This window comes from Thermobia domestica, chromosome 6 (genome assembly GCF_964235325.1).
Source record: "Thermobia domestica chromosome 6, izTheDome1.hap1.1, whole genome shotgun sequence".
Lineage (NCBI taxonomy): Eukaryota > Metazoa > Arthropoda > Insecta > Zygentoma > Lepismatidae > Thermobia > Thermobia domestica.
The window spans coordinates 251,042,304-251,064,964 of NC_137459.1; the positions used below are offsets into that span (position 1 = coordinate 251,042,304).

General features: G+C 36.7%; 1 protein-coding gene across 4 annotated transcripts in view; it reads left to right on the plus strand.

Moving 5' to 3' along the window:
* Positions 1–3,055: 3,055 nt before the first annotated feature.
* The window catches only part of LOC145688475 (beta-1,3-galactosyltransferase 5-like), a 182,749-nt gene continuing 163,143 nt past the window's right edge, over positions 3,056–22,661 (plus strand). For 2 of the 4 annotated variants that reach the window (XM_081762759.1, XM_081762760.1), the window contains exon 1: positions 3,058–3,461. The gene's annotated coding sequence lies outside the window, so the exon portion shown is untranslated. Of the gene's footprint in view, positions 3,462–22,661 lie in introns of all 4 variants that reach the window. The other 2 variants (XM_081762761.1, XM_081762758.1) reach the window with 2 other exon arrangements.

Sequence of the window (22,661 nt, forward strand, 5' to 3'; positions counted from 1 at the left end):
TGACAGAGTATGGAATACTGTAGAAACATATGAAACACAGTACTGGGATGAAATAATAACTCTGTGATAGATTTCTTACGATAGATAAAAGTTCGCGTCGTACCTCTCACCTTGCCGCGGCACATCGGTTGCAGAACGCTGAATTAGGGAATTACAGGATTCACAGCTTCCCAACGAGGAATATCCTCAAAGCAATAAGAATGATATTCACCAGTGATGTATATAACGCTTTTATCTTGATGACTTTGCAGAGCTACCTCGTGGTTATGTGGTTATCGTACGCGCCTTTGCTGAGGAAGATCCGGATTCGATTCCCGGTGGGAGCTCACGTTGTTCGGATTCCAGCTGAAGCTGTAGGCTTATCTCATATAGCCTTGGTGCTGAAAGGGGCGTTAGACTTGAAGTCAACCAACCATCGATGGGTTTGGGAACTTTAATGCCCGTCTTCATATGTAATGAAGTGTTAGATTTTTTGTTCAGTCTCATGTGGCTAAATGGATAGCGTCCGCATCGAGACCCAAGCTCAATTCTGGACGGAGGCTCATGTGGTTCCGATCACACTTTAAGTGTAGGCGCATGTCTCAATCCTCGCTGCTGAAAGGGACGCAAAACATCAATTCAAACAATTTATTAACCTGCATTCGAGTTCCTGCTCCCTTTACATTACGTTGAAACGTGAAGTTCCCATTAGCATAAAAACTTCTTAACTCGGTTTTAGAGTTTACTCCAGTACTACAAACAAATGTGAATGGTAATTCACATTTTAAAAAATCGAAAATGAAATGAAGTTTTACATCCCATGATTATGCCGGCTAGGTTAAAGGAGACGGTGATGATGACAAATGAATGAAATGATGGAATGAAGAAAGTGGGAAGAAACGGAAGAACCCCGAGGAAACCCACACGCGCGGTTTTTGTCCACCACGAAGCTTACTTGGCGCGAGCTGAGATGGAACCAAGGTCCAATGCACCAGAGGTGAATCCCTAACAGCACAAATGGGCTGTGGCATTTGTGGGCATGTACCATTTAGGTGTCCCAGCTACTTTTAGGTACCCGACACTTGGCACATATGATATTCATGTGCTTAGTATGTACTTCAGCTACCTACAGCTTTAGGTACATGTTACACTTAATTGATATTTGCAACTATGTACCACAAACATAGCATTTACATACCTGGCTCAATTTCGCACTTTAACAGTCATTTGTTTTTATGTCTTCACTTGGAACATATATATGTCATGTTCTAGGTACGTCCTTTAGGTAAATACTGTTTCAGATACCATAGCAGCACAAGATGTGATAGGCATGCGCCATTAAGTGCTCTAAATTCATCTCACACATTTGATACATTTGTTGTTTATTTTTTAAGCGATTGTGTTCAAGAAGCAATAAACTTTATTAGATGGCAAATGTCGCCGATCATTTGAAAGTGAATATGGAAGAACCATGAAATAAAGTAAATAGACACTCGCTGTTTTGTTACAAAATTACATGGTGAGCAGATTTTATCTGTTCCCAAACGGTTATCGTCGAATATGCGCGGAAGGACTCTAATTAGCCAAATTCAAAAGACCTCAACAATTTACCTCTCTACAAGCGACGTTCTCTTCATCGCCTCCGTGGCCAGGTCGGAAGAGCACGCGGCTAGTAATTCAAAGGTTCGTGGTTTGTGCCCACCCTGGGGTACATTTTTTATTGTTTAAATTGTTTTTAAATTCACCTTAATGTAAACACATTACGCATATAGGCGATTTAACATATTTTTGGGGAGTAATATTGTGGTTCATTGACGCTTACGGCATGGGGAATATACCTAGAACATACTAGGCACGTTTCCGAGATACATGTCAGGCATGTGCCTAGGGGCAGCCATAGACTGTGAATATCACTTGTCATCCATGTGATTTCTCTCTCAGAGGTGCGTAAGGCACATACTGGACACATTCCCATGTACCTGAGGGAACATGATAGGCACATGCCTGCTATGTAATTGTGCTGTTAGGGATGCTCCACCACTGAGCCACTGCCGCCCAAAAAAATCGAGTAAATGAAAAAGTTTAATATTCTCGTGCAATGCACTGAAATGACACATACCAAACAAGCTTCCCCTGCCATCTGCAGGGAAATTTCCGAAATTACACTACCTACATACTTTTCTGTGATCTCATCCCGAATCCATTCCACTTAATAACTCAGTGTCATTGGTAGTGGCGCTTACCGTTGTCTTCCCTCAGAGCCGCTCCAAATATCGAGAGAGTACCTTATAAATAAATTGTTTTCTCTGCCAACTTTTCGGACAAAGCAGTTACCGTTGGAGATAATAGATCGACGTTAAGAAGGCTGAGATCCCAGATGCATAATGAAGCTAAATGAAGGAAGTGTCAAAATGTCAATATAAGAGAAAATATACCTATTTTACAATCAAGTGAAAATAACATTTCCATTTTTTTTTTCTTATGCTAAACTTTAAAATATGTATTTGCGATTACCCTATTTCAGTCGAAATGCTTTGAATGCTGTCTTGAATGTCGAAAATTGAACCTGAACTTGCACAAACTTCGTTTCCAAGAAATAAGTTTAAACGCGATCACTTTCATGTTGGAAGAGAGCCGGAAATGCTTACATTGTTCTGGTTGAAGCTGGGTAAGGGTAATGTAATAGTAGCGAATGGAACATTGTAGCAAAGCCAGTGTAAGTGGAAAGCAAGACACGCGCAACGATGCTATGTAATACGTAACGTGTGCTCACTGTGCTGGTGTTCTTGTGAAAGTTTAGAACGGGAGTAAATTCCTCCTCTTGGATGAAGCATAGACCAATGTAAGACAGTGTTTTTCTTTACAACCAGAACCATTTAATTAATGTATATCCTTAATAAACAATATTCTTGAATACATGTCCTTAAAGTGTTACATTTACGGGGAGAGAGAAAATATAATGTTGAACTTACTATATATTTACTCGCGTTTCCTTTCGGTTTGAGAACAGTAGAAAATATTGCGGTTTGGCTACATTGTAAGCTGTCTACCCCCTACAAGTATCTGTCTCTCGTATACCCGCGCCCTCTGCCTCTACTTCGGCAACTCAAAACTCAATAGCGCTTTCAGTCACTTCACTGCGTTCGTAGCTATGGCTGTGAAATAATGGGAGCTGCATTTAGGTGGGGTTTTTAGTTTGGTTTTGTGTGACTGGCTGGTTAACAAAACTTATTCATTTTGTTGTCAATCACTGTGGAATGAAACTATTTTTAAAGCTTATGGAGAGAAGCTTGTATTTAAGAAAAACATAAAATTCGTTAGTGTCGTCAACCATTGTGCTGGCTATGTACCGTTGAATTAACGAAAGTGAGAGGGGGCAAAAGCTGAGATGTAGCTCCCAAAAAATGTCATGACTGCACTTAACATACGAACAAAGACATGTGGGATGTTATAGCGACTTGGAGCTGGAATGAAATCTTGCTGTGAGTATTTAGCATTTCTATTTATTTCTTAGTGTTTAGTATAGCATCTACAGTATTGTTTTTCATCATATTTAATTTGCATTTCGGCTTGATGTGAAATTGACATACATATGTATATTTATTTTTAAAAGCAATGTGCGAGTGGATGTCGTATTGATTTTTCAAATGTGAACATATCGTGGAAGCAAAATAATGGATCGAAAGGAAGCATGCACATGAAAGCTTGGAGTGAGGTCGAGTTCCTTGAATTGTAGCAAGCTCTGTGGTTGTTTTTAGTACCGTGCTATGCTTTTAATAAGATCCAGTTCCCAGTCAGTATCATTGTAGATGTTTGTTTATAATATGTTTCGCGTTTTATAAAGCAAAAAGGCTACTTTATATAAATCTGAATTGTCTAACATTATTATTATTATTATTATTTTTTAATGTACACATTATAATGTCATCTGTGCTAAGTAGCACACGCCCATTTCATATATATATATATATATATATTTTAATTATTTTAAAGCTTTTTCATTACGGCTAATTGATTGTACTTAGATTCTTTCCATGTAGAAGTATATTTAGTTACGGTTTTTAAGGTGGTTTGAAGACTACAGAGTTGCACAGTTATATAACAAATAAGGAAAATTTGAAGTTGCGTATGGAATTGTTTATTTTATTTAATGAAGTTCATAAAAGGGAGTTTGGCTGATGCAAGGTTTTGAACTGTTCAATTTAGTAGTTCTTCATGACGCATATTTTTTATTTATCGTTAACTTTGCTTCTAGGCAGTCATTGTAGACCCTATTATGCATGTATGCTTATTTAAAAAAGAACGTGAAAGCTGTTTTCGCTGTGGGGATTATAATAAAAAGAGCTGAGGAAGTTATATCTAGGTCTCCACTTAGTTGATACAATAATCAAAATATGCGTGCTCAGATACACATCCTAAGTCACGTAGGGTAACCTTCCCCTCCTATATAGTTTATTTTGGCAAATGTTTATATGAAATTGGCCCATTTGTCAAACTTATTCTTCACTGAAACTCTGTGTCAACTTTAAAATATTATGTGTGACTTTAAAATGTTTTGTCAAGTTCGTAGTTTGTTTCTTGACAATAAGAGGTTAAGGATAGACTTTGTATGCAGTATAGATATTACTATAGTCGTGTGAAGTTGAGTAGTGGATTAGAATAAATAGAACGACCTGCCTATACCATTATTACACGAGTAGGGGCTTTTTTCATTATTATTATTATATTGGCACTTGCATTAACTTACAAAGCTGTGGACTTCCGTTGGCATGCAAATTTTTATTTTGTAACTCCTGATTCGTTAAAGACTGTACTTACGACATATTTAAAATCCTGATTTGCTGTAATAAAATTTCTGATCAGTGTGTTTCAGCACGCATATGACGAATTCGTTTGTATTCTGTCATGTATTAGGAGAGCTGCTGACGTGATCGTTGTAGTTCATTGTTATGTTTACTCCTAGGGTCATTGACAAAATATGTATTACTCCCAGTGCAAGTGAAGTGCAAGGATATTTATCGCAGGAAATATCACTTTGTCCCTTTTTAAGTTTCGCGTTGTATTCTACATTATGCTTCATGGTAGGCTTGGATTTGTTACTGTTATAAAAAATGTGGTGAGTGAATGAATTTAATTTCCGTAGGCTATTTTGAATATTGTCACCATATTTGTCCCACTCATCCTGTCACAATTTTTTCCTTTATTCTGAAAAGCGACTAGATGCCATCGAGAAATGCAATCGCATCTGGCACCTTTGTAATAGTAATGCGGTTCTTTACAAGATATGAAGTATTAGTTGTGCTGCTCCTCTTAATTCTTTCATGTGTCGAGGAATACTTGAAATTACATTTGCGCAGGTACTATCTATGGACCCAATGTAAATGTTATTTAATCCCACGTATGGCATGGATGATGTTTTCACTGCGAACTTTTTTTTTTTCATAATTATCGTAAGATTACCTTATTGTTATTTTAAGTTATTAAAATTTGTTAAGTTTAACAGTTTCTTAATCAGAAACATATGTTTTTAAAGTATTCAAGTAAGGCGATTTTTATGTCGAGTACAGAGAAAAAAATAATACGTATGTGGTCCTTTACCTGCACGCACTTTCTCAAAGGATAACACAATATTACGAATCAACATGTGTGCAGATTGTGTGATATTGATCGCATGAAGTTTAGTTTGACCCATCTCGATCGTATTGATTTTAGTATTTGTGGGTATTTCTGTGGGGTGAGTCTGCTTTAAGAGGTTAACTACCGGTATTCTTTGCAAATTGTCTTCTCGTACTGATCTTAGTATTCCTGATTAGTGTGGCGATAGCCTCAAATTGATGTGAGATTGTGTTAATCTCAAGTAATGTCCTTCCCAGCGTGATGTCATGTCTTTTATGCACTTGTCATGAATTAGGTTCCCGGTGGGAGGGTCCTGAAATTTGAAGGCATTACGTTGGTTCGTATTCTACTTTAAACTGTAGGTCCAGTCTCATATATAGCCCTGTTGCTGAAAAACGACGTGTAAACTCCAACCACCTGTCTTGCAGTGTATTTTTCGTTTATTTGTGTTGTGAAATTTATAAAATATTTATTAGGGTATTTCTTGCCTGTTAAGATGTAAGCACATTTGAGTATTCACTTATGTTGCTGATTTTGTTAGTTCAAGGTACAATTCTTATTTCTTTATAAGTGAATTGTATTTTGCTGAGATTGTATGTGTTGGTTTTTCAGAACTAGTCTTTTCTATGATTCATGTTTTGGTTTTGCCTCTTATGCTTAACTTCAGAGGGCTTACTGTTATTTAATAATATTCACTTAAACATTATTTAACATTTTGATGATAATTTAATTTGTCTTGTATGTGTCCGAAAGTGTGGGTGACTTCTGATACGCTGCCTTGAGTGGCATTCGGAAGGTTTGTTTTTTAATCGTTAAAGAACTTTTTTTTTTTTTTTTTTTTTTTTTTATGTAAGAAAGATTTGCACTGGTTTTGGAGGGTGTATAAACTTGATACTTAGCCATTTCAGAACCATTATCTAATGTCCGAGTGGATAGAAAATTACGAAACAGAAACCAGTGGGCTGTGTTTGGTCTGTATTTTATTTTGGCAAAAAAAAAAAAAAAAAAAAATGCATCGCGTGTTTTCGCATGAACCCGCTGTCTATTTAAAGATGTAGAAAGAGAGAGGGATATAAAAGTTTTTGCTGTGGAGGAGTTTGTTTGAATAAGGATTGATTGGTTTAAATCAAATTTATTTTGCCTAAAACAAATAAAATACAGTGTGTTTGATGATCCTTAAACGCTAATGGGCTGTAGGTGTGAAAGTAGCATCTTAATTCGTGCTATGAGTTCACATAGGATCTTGATAATGAAAGTTTAGTCAAAATACCTTTTCTAGATTAAAAGTTATTGGCCCACAAACTTTCACAATGTCCTTAATCATTTTATATTGTACAGGCAACTTGGGGAGGAGGCTTGGATACATTTAACATTCAATACTCACAATTTTTAGTTCAGAATTTTGCCTATCATGGTAAACATATCATAGCCTGTTTACCATAATTGAGACTTATGACAGATTAATCAGTGAAATGTATTTCTTGAATATTGTTGGTACCTACCTCAAGCTGCGTTTTTATCTTATCACTTTGATTAAAATGCGTATCCTGAGGGAGGACAGATATTTAAGAGATACTAGAAATAGATGGTGTCAAAAGGCTTATGAGTTAATGAAACTCAACATTAATATTTCAGTACTATTAAATTCTTTTGAAGTCGTGCCAAGTCGAACAAATCAATGCTGATATGAAGTTATTTCGATGTCAATTTTACGAGGCATCCTTGGGAATATGTTTGGCTTGGCGCGACTTCAAGAATGTTTTATAGATAATAGTAATAAATTTTCTGCTTTCCATTGTTCTTTTGCACTCGGTTCCTTTTTTGTTCTTAAGGTTTTCTGTTTTTTCGTTACTTTTGGAATTGGCTATTTTTTCTGTTAAGTTTAATTCGAAGGATGCTTCTTGTAGTGGGCGACCAATAACTGAAAAAACAAGGTGATATTCTTGCAAAAGTCAAGTAATACCGATATGTAAGCAGTCATGACATCCCTGATGACTTAAACAGCCGTCACAAAAGTGTTAAACCATTTGGAGGAAGCTGATTAAGAGGTTTTATGCAGACTACCTTACTTTTTTGATTACTGGATTGCCTCGTGTTTCAGGATAGACCTCGGGTGTTGCGGGAATTATTTGATTTTTTTATATATATATAATTAATTAAAGTGTTTGAAATATGCTATACATAAGACCCTTCTTTGGGAATAATTTGTTCTACTAGTGAGCATCGCATCAAATATATATCCACAATATATATATATATATATATATATATATATATATATATATATATATATATATATATATATATATATATATATACATACAGGTGGTGATCAGAAAAAATGGAAACACCTGAACGAAATTGCAACTTACGAGATTAATATGGTGTCGGGCCACCTTTCGCCTTCAGAACAGCATTAATGAGACGTGGGATGGAGGCATAGAGGTCGTGAATGGTAGCAAATGGAATTTTACACCATTCCTCGTGCAGGGCATCGGCCAGTTCAGTGAGAGAGGATGGAGGTGGAAATCGTCGCCGGAGTCGTGTCTCCAAGACGGACCACAGATGTTCAATTATGTTGAGATCTGGGGATTGGGCGGGCCAGGGGAGGGTTGAACTTTATCCCGATGTTCCTCAAACCACGCTGCAACAACGCCAGCTGTGTGAATGGGTGCATTATCACCCTGGAAGATGGCGTCATTGTCCGGGAACAACATCCGGGCCATAGGATGCAAGTGGTCTCCTAAAATTGCGAAATAATCGTTGGCAGAGATTCGTCCGCTAAGTGTGACCACAGGACCCAATGAAAACCATGATATGACGGCCCACAGCATCACCGAGCCGCCGCCATGTTTCACAGTTGGGCGGAGACACTGCAGATCATAAGCTTCTTTGGGCGTTCTCCACACATAAACACAGCCCGTGGTTGGGGATAGGGTGAAGGATGGCTTGTCCGACCATATCACACGTTTCCAGTCCTCAACGGTCCAAGTTGCATGGTCGCGGCACCATTTGCGGCGTGCGAAAGCGTTATGGTCCTTGATGAGCGGTTTGGCCCGTGCAACACGGCCCCGTAAGTTCATGTCATGTAATTCGCGGCGAACTGTGATTGCCGAAACAGGGTGGGGAAGGCACTGATTGAGTTCCTCCGTCACTTGCTCCGCAGTGGCACGACAGCAGATACTCGGCGTGACCTGTCACTCATGATTTTCTTCCGCCCACTGTTCTGCTTTCCCGTATGTTGTGTAGGCCGTCATCACCTTCGACACTATCCCACGCGACACACCTAATACAGTAGCCACTGCAGTCACACTCACTCCACATAGCCGCGCACCAACAATTTGCCCTCTTTGAAAATCTGAGAGGTCTCCCATTTTACACTCGCTCCGTCTGCTGCAGCCACTGGACACTGCTGTTCCACTGCGCCTGACGTAGTATGGAGACCCACCTAACACATCACCACCAGCGGTCCGGCGCTGCGGGTGCCACGGCACCACTGCCAACCCATACATCTGACGTGTTGCCAACTACAGGTGTTTCCATTTTTCTGATAATCATCTGTATATATATATATATATATATATATATATATATATATATATATATATATATATATATATATATATAGCGGCGTAGCGAGCATTAAAAGATGGGGGGGGGGGGGCTGAAGTTTGAAATTGCCAAGGCTTGATTAAAAAAAAAATGCCAAGTGTTTCGCAAGTCTTAGTCTCACTTTTACCACTCCTGTGGAAAACTATTACAGCATCCTTATTTTCATATTCGTTCCATTCTATGCCCCGTCTGAGATATGAATACGAACAGCTTTGTTCCGCTTTCGAGTCAAATTTCACACCTCAACTCAGGACCTTATCATCCACGATGCACAACTGATAATTTGACAACTTATGTCTAGGTTAGATAATTTCCGCCAGCCAATCCTCACGAGAACCTCTAAAGCTATAATCTGTTGTAGATATGCATTAAAAAGCTAAGAATAAGGTAGGCTATATTGAAATAACGTTACAATTTTCAAAAAGAGACGAGATAATGAAGTTCCCTATATATAACAAATTTCTTTGGCTTACTTTTAAAATTGACATTTCAGAGTTAGGACAGTTTTATTCTGGGGATGCGAAAATTTACTGCTTGTGATGTAAGGATCTAATTTACATAAACATTCAGTTGAAGGATTCACTGAGAGACCAGGCTAACCTGCGCAAAAATATCTCCTTAGCTCATCTACTTCATATTTTAAGAACATTTGGTGAAATGCCGGATCTTCTTGGGTGGGGTTCGGAACAAGGCTCTGGTCGAGAAGGGGGAGAAAGCCTGAGAGAATGTCTTTGTAGGATGATTTTCTACCAAAATGAAAAATCTATATGGTTAGAGAAAAGTGCACTATAATACATATTTTAATGTATGAGAGTTTATTCTACATTAAATTCATTATTTATTATCGAATTGAAATAGTGAAATTGATTATGAAAAGCAGGGTGCGAAATACTTGGGAAACGAAGGTCCCCCACTAAATGTTTTTTCACAAAAATTTCCACCTCTAAATCCTTGCTATGTATAATACAGTGAAATAATTCAGAAGTTTGCGAAGTAATTACAGTAATTCATATGTAATCAACGTGTATTTCATATTTAATTATTAAGTGAACTAGAGGTCAGCGCTATACTCGTAATATCTAACTTTGTATAGGTTAATACTTATGGATGCGCAAATACGTGAACTTTCTAAATCGAAACTTTGAAGTGTAAAAGTGTTCAAATCTTTCTCTTCAGTTCTCCAGTCTCCTCCCACTTCGATCTTATGATTTCGCACTCTGATGAAATGTATTAAATACCGGCAGGAAAGATACTAATATATAACCTCCCTTTTATGTGCCCCTCCAACCACACGCCCGGGGCAAGTGCTTCGCTTGCTCCGTTCTAGTTGCGGTGCGGTCCTGTGAGCTATATAAGTAAAATACAATGGTTGCACAATGCTTTGATTTACAAATACTATAAAGAAAGGAAGAATTGCAATCTTTGTTGAACTTTCCGAAAGAAATATCTACGGTATTAAAAATAAGTTAGGAAAGGCATCACATTTGTATGAAAATGAAGTGAAACATACACCGGTCTATGCTTTCACCCAGCAGACTTATTGTTTGACCCCCAAATATGTGACTTCTGGAATCTTGCTCTTAGGTTTACAGCAGAAGCGACGAAACGTCTTGACTCCAGTGCCGTGCTGTAGCAACTCAGCGCCCGGGGCGAGAGTATACGACTGCGCCATGTGCATATGAGTGAGGTCGACAGACCAGACGCGAAGCGCCACCATGGTTGCCGCGAAGCGTAAGAAAATTTTCAAGATTAAACCCTGCTTTTCCTTGATTTTGAGCACTTTTAATTACCTTTTTCCTTCCATTTTATGCATGTGCACATGTATTTTCCTCCCGAATTTGGCGCCCCCTCACATCAATGCCCGGAATCATCGCCCCGCTCTCACTCCCACGGCACGGCACTGCTTGACTCATCCATTGTAACATTCCCCCCCACCGAACAACACCCTCAGAAATCTACTGTGGTACCATTCCCAAAACACATTTTGTTGAGTTCTTCTTACTCGAAAAGCCCTGTAAATAGAAGTCTTACTGCAAAACAGAACTGAAATAAGATATTGTCCTATGTATTAATATGTTTCAAATCGAAAGGTCTATTCATACACAAAGCAGACGCGGTTACAGAATATATTTACTCTATCAAAATCTGCTTTCCCATAACATTTTACTATTAGAAAAATACGCTTAAATTTGTCAAGTTTACATACTATACACAGTAAAAAGTTTATACTAACCAGTCACTGACTTGTTCTTATTTCATTAATATCAATTCGTATTATTCTCTTACTAATCTTCACAATCTGCCTGTTGTCTTGTATACGCTCTTGTATCAAATGCTTTTGAGTTCAATACTCTACCTGCCACCGAAACGCCTCTTCTTTTTCATTTTGCACGCCACCTCTATTCTGCTTTTGTCAATGGTACAATTTCCCGATTTTTCATTAAAGATTCTTCAAAATGTTTAGAAATATCAAATGAACAAAAGTGAAGTGTGGTCACTTGCAACAAGTAAAGAAGCTTTAAACAAATATATCAATTTATTTCAAGATAGGAAACTACAGAAAATTTATGCCAAGTCTATAGAAGAACTGTTAATAATTTATAGCAACTGGGTACCTAAGGAAATGTTACACCAATTACGGGGACATTTGCCATTTTGAGATTTACTAATATTAATGCATTACTCATGTTCTGTCTGCATGAAAACACGATTACATTGACTATATGTATGATTAAAAGTGATTTTATACAAAATTAGATAATTGCTGCATAATTAATTATGCATTTTTATTACGTATCTTTCTCTGTAATCAATTGTCTAGTCTATTGAACAAAGCGGCATTCTTCAAATTGCCAACCAGGTATTTTAATTTGCCAACTTGTTAAGAAGCTTCCCCCCCAAGCTAAACCTAAAATGACGCCCCTGATTCTACACTGTATTTTACATGTTTTCTTTCTTCGGTTTAGTGATTGCGAATTTAATTTACAAGATCACTGCGACCCCGTAAACAATAATGTACTGCTACTGAGTAAGTGTCATGTGAAGAACACATTGCAGAAGACACAATACAAGTATCGGGAGATTCGTGATTTAGCTTTCACTCTAACATCACTTAATAAAGAAATCTGAAACTCTCATAGTTTGTCAATTAGAACAAAGATTGTTATTTATATTTTATGTTCTTTTAATCAAGTACAAGCGATATAAATGAAAACAATCTACAAAAATTATTTTTAAGTGATTTTTTTTTTCAACCCTGGTTTGGAGTAAGCGTAGTCTTTCGGTTGTGAAGGCATCCATCGGGAATCATTCAGATCTCATACTAGGGGCGTGAGATGTAAGTTGATTTGTATGCTTTGTCACCCTTTATATTAGTTTCCAGCTATCCTTTTAATACCTTACGTGAGTTTGGATTTTTTTGATGCTAAATATTATCTTTTGAAGTTAGTGCCAGGTTGTTGGAAGTTTATTCTAAGAGAGATTTTCGAGGTATATTCTGGCATATTTCTGTTTTGATTGAAGTTGAATGACTGTTCACAGAAAGGTTGAGATGTCATATTTCTGCTGGATAACACTGTAACAGCAAACATGTTCTGTATCGTAGAAGTTTTTCCATACGTTTTGACATAGAAATGCGTCCCTTTGTTGTTTCCACTTTTTAAATTGCAAATGAACTTCCTGTCCTCAAGATTGGATAGAGGGCTTTGTCAAATAAGATAGGGGATCTATATTTGACATGATTGTATGAATATGTATCGTTTAAATGCTTCATAATTGTAAAACAAAATAATACTGTTGTGTAGTCTCTAATTTGAACGATAACATCGTATTTCTTGAAACTTTTTCTGTTGTACGTACGTATTTTTGTTGTATGTACAGTGTGCACATATTTAGGCATAGTTGGAAAACTTGCCGTAACTAAAATTTTAACCGTTTATCATCAACTAATTCCATTACACTATAATTAACTTAAAATTTAATGCCAGAAAGCAAGTAAAAGTTAAAATTAACTTCAAGATTATTTGATTAAAAATTGACTATTTTCACTACCATGCAATGAGAATTGCCTTGAGTTGTCAGCATTAATATTAAATGAAATGGATAAGTTAAGGGCATCGGAAGATTAATCTATTCTGAAAAGTTACCGTTTTCAAACAAACGTGTTAATAAAGAATAAAATTAAAATTCAGAAATAATTTCATATGTTTTTGAGAAATAGGAGCGATTATATTTTAATCGTTACAGATTTTTGAACGATTATCAATTATAAATTAACTCCTTAAAAATATAATTGGTTACATTGATAATTGACCAGTTTTATCTGATTAATTTGATTTTTGAGGGGTTTATTACAAGTCTGGGTTTAGGCATATATTTTCTTCGTATCTCTTTCTAAAGCAACCTGCGAAATCTCTTATGAGTTCCAAATTAACTTGTAATCTTGAACAATGGGAATTCAAAAATAAACACAGATGTTTGCTTTCTCAGTGGATATGAATTTACAATGTGCTTCGTCTTATCTATTGTTCGTTTGTGATAGCTACAAGCAGTCTTGTCACAAGTCTTTGTGAATATTTACCTTTTGAGTGTTCATGTTCGTTCACTGCTATATTCCAATGTTGCATTTTGCGAGATTCTCACTGTTCTCACCTTATATCTTCGTCCCATCGATAAGTTTCTATTTATTGTGACGTTTCCAAACTGATAAAATTCATTTATTGCATTAATTGTACTGTTAGGCAAGTGTTCTTGAATCCCTCCATTGATATCGTGTTTCCCAACGACAACCCCCCCCCCCACCAATCCCGAATGGTTGTATATGCATCTCAAATGGTCCCCTGACTCTTCTCCCTTGATTGTTAATGATGTTCATGGATAGTTGTTGCTGTTTCCTTTGTTTCATCACCTGTTTCCCATGAAAGGTGCCTTTCTGCAGAAGGCGGGAAACTGTTTGTTAGAATTAACGTTCCTTTCTATCACTGGAGTGATATGAGTCGGGGTGTGGCGTAGGTCTCAAAACTTTTGCATGCATTTTTGTCTAGAGTTTGGTTCCACCGGGAATCGAATTGCCTACATAGTGCGTTCGTCAGCAATTTAATCACAACAAAGATCTAGGAGGAAATGTTTTCGTCGAATAGGTGTTAGTAGTGGTCAAATAGTTTCACTTGTAGTGATAGTGGATAACGACAATTAAGAAATACTAGCACTCTTGTATTACAGCTCGTACTTAGCTTGCAAATAATCAAGATTTTCATTTTGCGAATGTATATATTGTACGTATTCATATTGATAAACTGATATTTGTATATGGTCAGTGTGGCCGTACGAGAAGGAAAGGGGTTTTTATTCTTCATTGCAGACAAGATTGGATTTTATTCAATCAGATGGATCGTACCGTACCGAGTCATCAGGTTGATGAAAGAAGTGTATAAGAAAGAAGTTTCCCACGCGTAGATATTAAAGTGGTGTGGGAAACACTGAAGATGTATAAAATTAATGACATCCTTCTCGTTCATGCCTGCTGCAGAGGGATTTTATTTTAAGCACCAATGTAGTTAACCTCAAGCCTTCTCATTTAGTGTTATCAGTCGATTAAAAAACTAAAGAGAAAAAGTAGCAAATTATTTAATGACACTAAAGCCACATTCAGCTAAATGGGAACGGCGACAACAGTTTTCTTGCAAAATTAGTGAAATCTGAGTGTTTTCTCATCACAAAGCCATGCCATCACTTCTTTTGTATTGAACAAAACTTTAACTGGTGACCTCTTTCATTCATAATTTGGAATATAATTCAATTTACGAAATTAAAGCCACAAGGTCCATTTTGGGCGGATTGAAGCCTAATCAGGGTAGTAAAGGTTCATTATTTGCAGAATTTATTGTTTCTTTACTGTTACATCGTTTCAACTTGTTAGAAATACGAAACTTATGGACTGAGTTTTCTCCCTTTTGAACTTTAATGGCCCCAACATTTTCAGAATGGTTAATGTTACAATGTTTCACTATAGTATTTGTCGGTAAAACGTTATCCTGACATGAGATACAAGAAATTCGCTGGAACTAGAAAACTTACTACGTCCGTTCTTTTTCTCTTTTCTATCGAATAAACAATTTCTTCTGATTACTGAATTTAATTAGTTTCTTTTTCTTTCTTTTTTTTCAGAATATAGTAATCAAATGTTTCTTCGTATTACAGTAGAAGTTAGGTGAGATGTACTGTTAAGTATTCATTACAATTGACGTGCTTAAAAGTCGAAAATTATCGATTCAAAGGTGCCATGAAGAAAAAGGCTTTTCTTTTTTTCAAATCAGCCGTTGCGTTTTTTTTTTTTTTTTTTTGTTTTTTTTTCCAGAGACAAACTTCTGTCCAGATTTTATTCATATTCTGTAAATATTCTATTGCTAATTCTACAATATGTAATTTTCTTTGAAAGATTCAAGTCGGTAGAAGTGATCTTTTTAAGACTTTTCCTAGAAGAGGCTAGGCAATTTCCCTATTTTGATGATATTTGTCGGAGTTTTCTTCTAAGGTGGTGTCTCATTGCAATTCGCTGCGCAGTATGACATAATTGCGATGCAAACGAAAAATTGCGTACAAACATGCGAATCGTTTATTTCTAAAACGAGCAATTTTTGAGACAGCATTGTATCGTTCTCTTTCCACCTTGACAAAACTGCTCTCTGTTGATCTCGCATTAAAGCTCAGAGATAATGTTCTCTAGGAAACTCTACGTTTCTCTGTAGGTGCTCATTTTAAATTCTCCCTTGCGTCGGGAATGTCACGATACCACCACCGAGTCCTTCGGGATTTTAATAGCCACCGGTCCCATAAGCGGCGCCAGGATTTTGGAATGAGGGTGCAGGCTAGGATGGGACAACACATCCTAACATTGTTGCCAGAACGCTCTGCAGTATTGAGCAATAAGATCTCAAAAATAATCCCCAAGTTTTACTCAAACTAGAAAAACACTGTATGATAGCAAGTTACTTATGAGAGACTTAAGAAGTCACTCAAATATATCCAATCTTAGAAAGCAAGAAATATACGAAATAGAAAGGATTATTGCAGGACATTTGAAAATCGAAGTTAATGTATGTGCAGTTGCACCCACTGTGACACCGCCTATGACCGGTCCTTCAGGTTGGAGATTGGTTCCTGTAAAACCTCTGTTGCGGATGATCGCCTGCGTCACTAATTTGCCGCAGGGAAATGCCATTGTACAATATGGTTCCTGGGATGAAGCCGGCCTGATTTTATGTTGATTTGGCGACGATTATGAACTCAGATATGGTATATGGACCGGATTTCCATCTTAAAAAAAAAAAGAAAAAAAATTATTTTGACTGTTAATGATTACATGGATCTGATTTTGATTGTCCTATTTTCTTGTTACGGCGGAGTGAGGCTTGTTGCCATCTAACCGTACTGGATGGAGTGATGCCCCGAAAGGGAAAGCTAGGTATGCGGCAGGTTGGACCTCCAGGGAAGCCCGTCCTCTAGTATGAGCCAATGGGACGGTGGTTTCCTTAAGAGTACCCACCAGTGTAGCACAAAAGTGGCACTGGCTCCTCGCACATTAGGACTGGAGTCATCGCTCAGCTTCCTGACAAGGTATCCCCCTGCCTTGTTGGTCCTCAAAATTATTTCCATCGTTTTAACTGTTCGACGTTTCTTTGGACAAACTATCTTTTTTTCCAACATGTGCGTTACACGGCCTGAAGCTTTTGGATCGACTGATCTAGATGACATAATCAACCCATACATCCAGTTATTCTAGCAGGGAGCTACTTACTCTTATGAACTGTGGAGTTCCCTCATATCGAACTTCGAGGTCGAGAGATTGTATTTTTTCTCGACAGTTTACTCCGTACCTTATTAAACGATGACAGTCCAACACATTTTACTACATGTTTTCTATATTATATTTTCTTTTCTGGCAGACTAATTACTGAGTTCTAGACATTGACGGGTGCAAAAAGACCTAAGTTGTGGCATAATGCACCCACACCAAACTCCTACCAATTCACTCATTCCCTCTTTTTAAGTTCTCAATAACAGAAACGAATTATCTGTGGCCCACACATCATATTACTGGAGTCTCGCCATATATTTGACGACAGAGGCCATGTCCCTTGTGATCTTTCGTTGGACCTAGGAATTGTGTTTCAATTGGCGTTCGAGATTAACTCCAGCTTCCTTCCCAGCGACTAAATCATTTGCGAAAAGTCCTCAATTTAGCAGTATGTCCTTCTTTGCCCTCTGGGTCAATCCATACGAAGTGGTCCAAAGCAGGTTGCTCGACCATTTCCGAAAATTATAAAAATTCGAGCGATGAACCTTGTGTATGAGAAGGTCAATAACACTATTCACGTTTGTCGCATGTACAAGCGTTCCTGAATGGCGACCATCTTTGTTGGTGGTGGAATGCCAATTTTTGCATTTGCAAACGTTTCCGAAAACTACAGTTGCTCAGGACGTACGAATCAAACATCATACGAAAACGAAGAAAGCACGTGTGTGACGATGGTCGTAGCCCGGAAAAGTTTAGATGTTTGAATACTTTTCATGCTAGATCTCAGAAACTACTCATGGTTCAGCAATTATGCCCACTTTCGTTTGCGTTCAGTTGTACAAAAGCGTGCGAGTGGCGTTTGTTCCATCTTCCTATCTCCATGATCATTGCCACATCTATATAAGAGGAGGTGGTTAGCTCTCCTTGCACCCACTACACCCATCGCCTAACTGGCACTCAATATATCAGCGAAGTGTCATTGAAATCCTATCCCAACGGAAGTCAATGTGTTCACAGGGTTGCGCTGTATAGAATAGATTGATGTAAAGCAACCTTGTGAACACATTAACTTTCGTTACTGGGATTGGATTTCAATGACACTTTGCTGATACTAAGCGATGGGTGTGGTGGGTGCAAGGGGAAACGCGCTTGTATCAAATATAAAGAAAGTATTTGTGAAAACTCCATTGCGCGTACTTATTTTTCGCGAAGTTGCGAAAAATGTTCCGCTACCTCCGCAACCAGTTTTATCCCGATGAGGCTCGTGGCTAGGAGTTGTTGTATTATGCAGAAAACTTAAATTAAGACAGTTGTAAACTCACTAAATCCTGATGGTGCAATCGCTATTTATGTGTCACAAAAATGATTCTCGACAAGTGAGGCTGAGAACAAAATTAAGTACATACACAACCACTTCTCGAGAATACCTGAAATTATCAGACAGCTAGAATGCCGTAAGAATGCTTTGCTGCATTCACTCTTCTTGCTGGACGAACTGTCGTAGACTTCGTTCAGTGGAACTCACGGTGTTGCGAAAATAGTGTCAGATAAACTTAGCCACGTATTAGCCAAAAATCCCGGATAACAATCTGAGACTTGGCAAATATACTTAATGGTGAAAACTTTGAATTGTAAGAGGACGTAACACAAGAAGACATTTGGTGTTTTTCACATGCACTAGTGGCTTCTGAACTGATGTAGAAAGTAACTTTTCGATCTACAAAACGGTTCCCTGATAAACGCCGAGGGTTAATAGAAGAAAACGTACAGGATACGTTCATAGTTCAAGCAACAGAGGTCATTAAAGTGGTATATTTTTTTATCAGATGTTGAAATTTTATTTTATTAGTGTATATTACTGGGAATATGTTAAAAATTTTAATGTATATTTTAGTGCATATTTTTTATATTTTTCGTGCATATTTGCATGCATATTTCGGGGTTGGTTTGTGCATGGAAATCCGGGCTCGAGTCATTACTAGCCGCATAATATGACATAAGAAAAAAAAAACTATTTTATTGTTGAAATATTTTTGGAAGTGTTAGTATTATTATTATTATTATTAATATTATTATTATTAATAATAATAATCATTTTGACAGTATAACCTGATTCATAATCCACGTAAGAAAAAAGAAAGTGTAGTAAAATGCGATGGTGTATATACCCTTATTTATTTTCAGTTTACTTTGATCGTCTTTCATATCAGCATACATCAGTGGCAGCCCAATGGCAAACCATTCCTTATGTCTGCATGATTTGCATAGTTGACTTTTGAGACCTGGGTTCGGTTCCTGATTGGAATGTGATAATCTCCGAACATCCAATTATCAGGCGCTAGAAGCGTGAAACAGGGAATTTCGAAATAGTTTTTTTTTTCTCACTATCTGCTGTAAAGATTCGAAATCGCGTGCGACTTGAAACACAATTCTCTGCTCTGGGTATACCGGTACTCCGGGAACGTCATTAGGATAGGAGAGTTTCCTTCTATCCTGAACTTGAGTAATGTATATTTTTAGTCAATTGATGTAATAATAATAATAATAATAATAATAATAATAATAATAATAATAATAATAATAATAATAATAAAATTGTGTCTGGAGAATCTGCCCCCCTATCCCTGAGCAAAATCTAAAATGGTAATGCTGGAATACTCGTGTCGTGGAAGTGTGGTTTCGAAACTATTTGCGACAAGAAGCAGATATTTTTTTAAATATTTTTTTTTTTTCCAGTTTCTGGAAATTATGAATGTTCTATGATTGGAGAGTGAAGGTTTCGAAGTTGAAAAAGAATTAATTGTATTTGAAAGTTTGAGGTGAAACGAGGGTTGCTTCCAAATAATATTTGCCTTTTATATTGTAAAGTTTTATTGAAATATGGCGGAGGTGAAAATATTACTTTTCTTCATGTGATTACATGTACTTGTTACTCACAAGTGAAATTCGAATCATCTTTGGTCAATTGGGATCCTTCTTCGAGACATACGCATTCCTTCCTGTGGTAGCGAGAATATAGCCTCCAGAAGAGAGGGTGGTCAGCTTTGCTTTTTCTTTTTTACTAAAGTGGACTTGCTTCTTAATGAATGTGAACATTATTGCTACTAAGAACATGTACTAAGTTTTGCACGAAGAGTATAGTACCGTACAAGTGAGAGCAGTGTTAATTTCACGCTCAGATTTTTATAGATTGTTCTTCCGATGAAGTTCATGGCTGTTGCTGATTAAGGAATTCCTGGAAGAACATGTGCAGTCTTGTGGGTAATTCCGTTGTCGCTAGAGGGGAATGGTGTGTAGCTTGTTCAATAACAAGAAGAAAAGAGAGAAAAAGAATGGGATCATAGAAACAAACCTTTAAAAAATGCACTTGAGAAAAACTTGGCGAGAAGACTATTGAAGAACGTGCAGTTGCACTTTTTACCGATCATGATTGATTGATAGGAGAGGTAGAATATTTCCTGTTTAAGTGGGTGGATTTTTCCAAAGTGACTCTTTCATATGCACGTATTTTACTGAAATTGATGTTGGTGATGACAAATTAGATACAGTTATTATTGCGGATTATATTTGAAGATAGTTGATGCAGTCAGACTATTCCAATTTTCCACCAATAACTTTAAAAAAAAAATTAAAAAAAAAAAACTTGTAGTTTTGATAAGCCATTACTTGTCACATTCAAGATTTTAAAGAAATATAATTTATTCTGTATTATCATGGATAACAATTTTAAAAACTTTCTTGTTATTTGAGAAGGCCTATTTGTTTTAAGTATGTAGTTATCTATTTTTTTTTCACTGGTGTCCGCAGTTATAGTTTCACTTGTTCTATGGTGAAGTTTCAATTTGTCACCATGTTCTTTCTTAAGGTGCGTTGAAAGAAGCGCTTCTCGCCAACAGATGGCCACACATTTCCTCAATATTTCGAGTCTGTTGTGTAGGGATCAATAATATTGACAATAATTTAATCAAAGTCAAGTGGTGAATATTCAAACTTTATCGAAATACAGCTTACAACTAGAGAATAATCCGTGCACATACGTGATATTTTGATTCTTTCATTGTTGAGACTTCTGTTGTTGAAAGCATGCTTTTCAAGAGTAAAATTGAGTGATCTGTGCAATAAGACAGAATAATCAAAAAGTGTACGGTTAATTCTCTAATTATTAATTTAATTAGTTTTTGAACAAAGTTGAAATATTAATCTATTGACTTTAATTTAGTTATTGACAGTATTGTCGATCTCTGCAATATACTTTGGAAAGATGGAGGGTACGTGCTGCCGTCTATTGTCCATAGTCTAGGCGAGACTTTACAGTTTCCTTAAGAGTTCATTATAACAATTAAGAATAACATCTATAGCAACATACGCACATGTATAGAAAATACAGTGTGCTTCCACCTGGGAGTGATCCCCAGGATACGCACAAAACGACTTTACTACCCACTGGCGTACACAATTGAGGCTTCTGAGATTTTAGCCCCCTTGAACGAGATATTATGCAAAAATAAATCATATTCAAATATGAATACAAACTATAGATGCAGAGCTGATTCTTTTAGGGTGGAGGTTCTATTTCCATTAAAGAAAGATAAAAACAGGACTTTTTGAAGAAAGAAAATGAAATTTCCACTTTTCTGACTTGGCTTCCGTGTTCAAGTATTACTTTTGTTTCCCTGTAATGGATTTTTCAATTAACATGAACGTTTTCAACACTCAGTGCTTGAGTTCTATGTTCAATCCGGAGTTGTTTCTCAAACTTCAATGCAGTTGTTACATTCAAGTGTGAATGTTGCTTTGGTTTTCTACACTTTATTAAGTTCCTGCAAGTTACACATCTTGACATATATGTTTTACTGGTTGCCTAAATTCAGTCTAGAAGGCAAGGAAAACCTGCATAAAAGAGTGGCTCTCATCCTAATTCCTATCACGACACTCATTTTACTACATCCTCTTGCCAGCGACCCCGTTATAATTTCTCGTTTGTAATAAGCTTGTGTGGAATTTTTAATATACCTATTTGCGGAGATCTCACGATATCAATCTATTTCTATAAATGTAGAATCCATTTCTTGTATATAGTAAATACAGTAACTTCCTTAACAGCGAATGGATGGAAACCCAATTTGGTCAGTTCATTCATACTACAAATATCCAATCCGATCCGTCATACTGTCTCAAAGTGAAATCCTTTTGAAAATTTTAAAACATATCTCGCTTAATTTTGGGTGATATGATAAAAAAAAAAAAAAAAAAAAAAAAAGTGATTTGTAATTTTGGTTTAAAAACTTGGACATTTGTTAAGCAAAGTTATTGAGCATTTTAAATGACTTGACAATGTGCGTCACGAAGATTGAACCAGACGTTGCCACACTAGTGAAATCACACCATGCTCAAGTATCTCATTAGCTTTCAATTTTAATTGTATTTCAATATGCAGGTTTTGTTGCATTTGTATTTTTCTGGTATTTCAATATGCAGTTCTCATTAGTTTCGTATCGTACCTCTTTCATTTAAATTGATTTTTAACCAACTCCGCACCTGTTGAAAATGTTCAGTAGACCATTTTTTCTTTGTTCTTTAACAGTATGTATATATATATATAAAAAAAACATGCCTATCAAAACAAAATTCAAAATAATAATTAGAAATATTTTCTGGT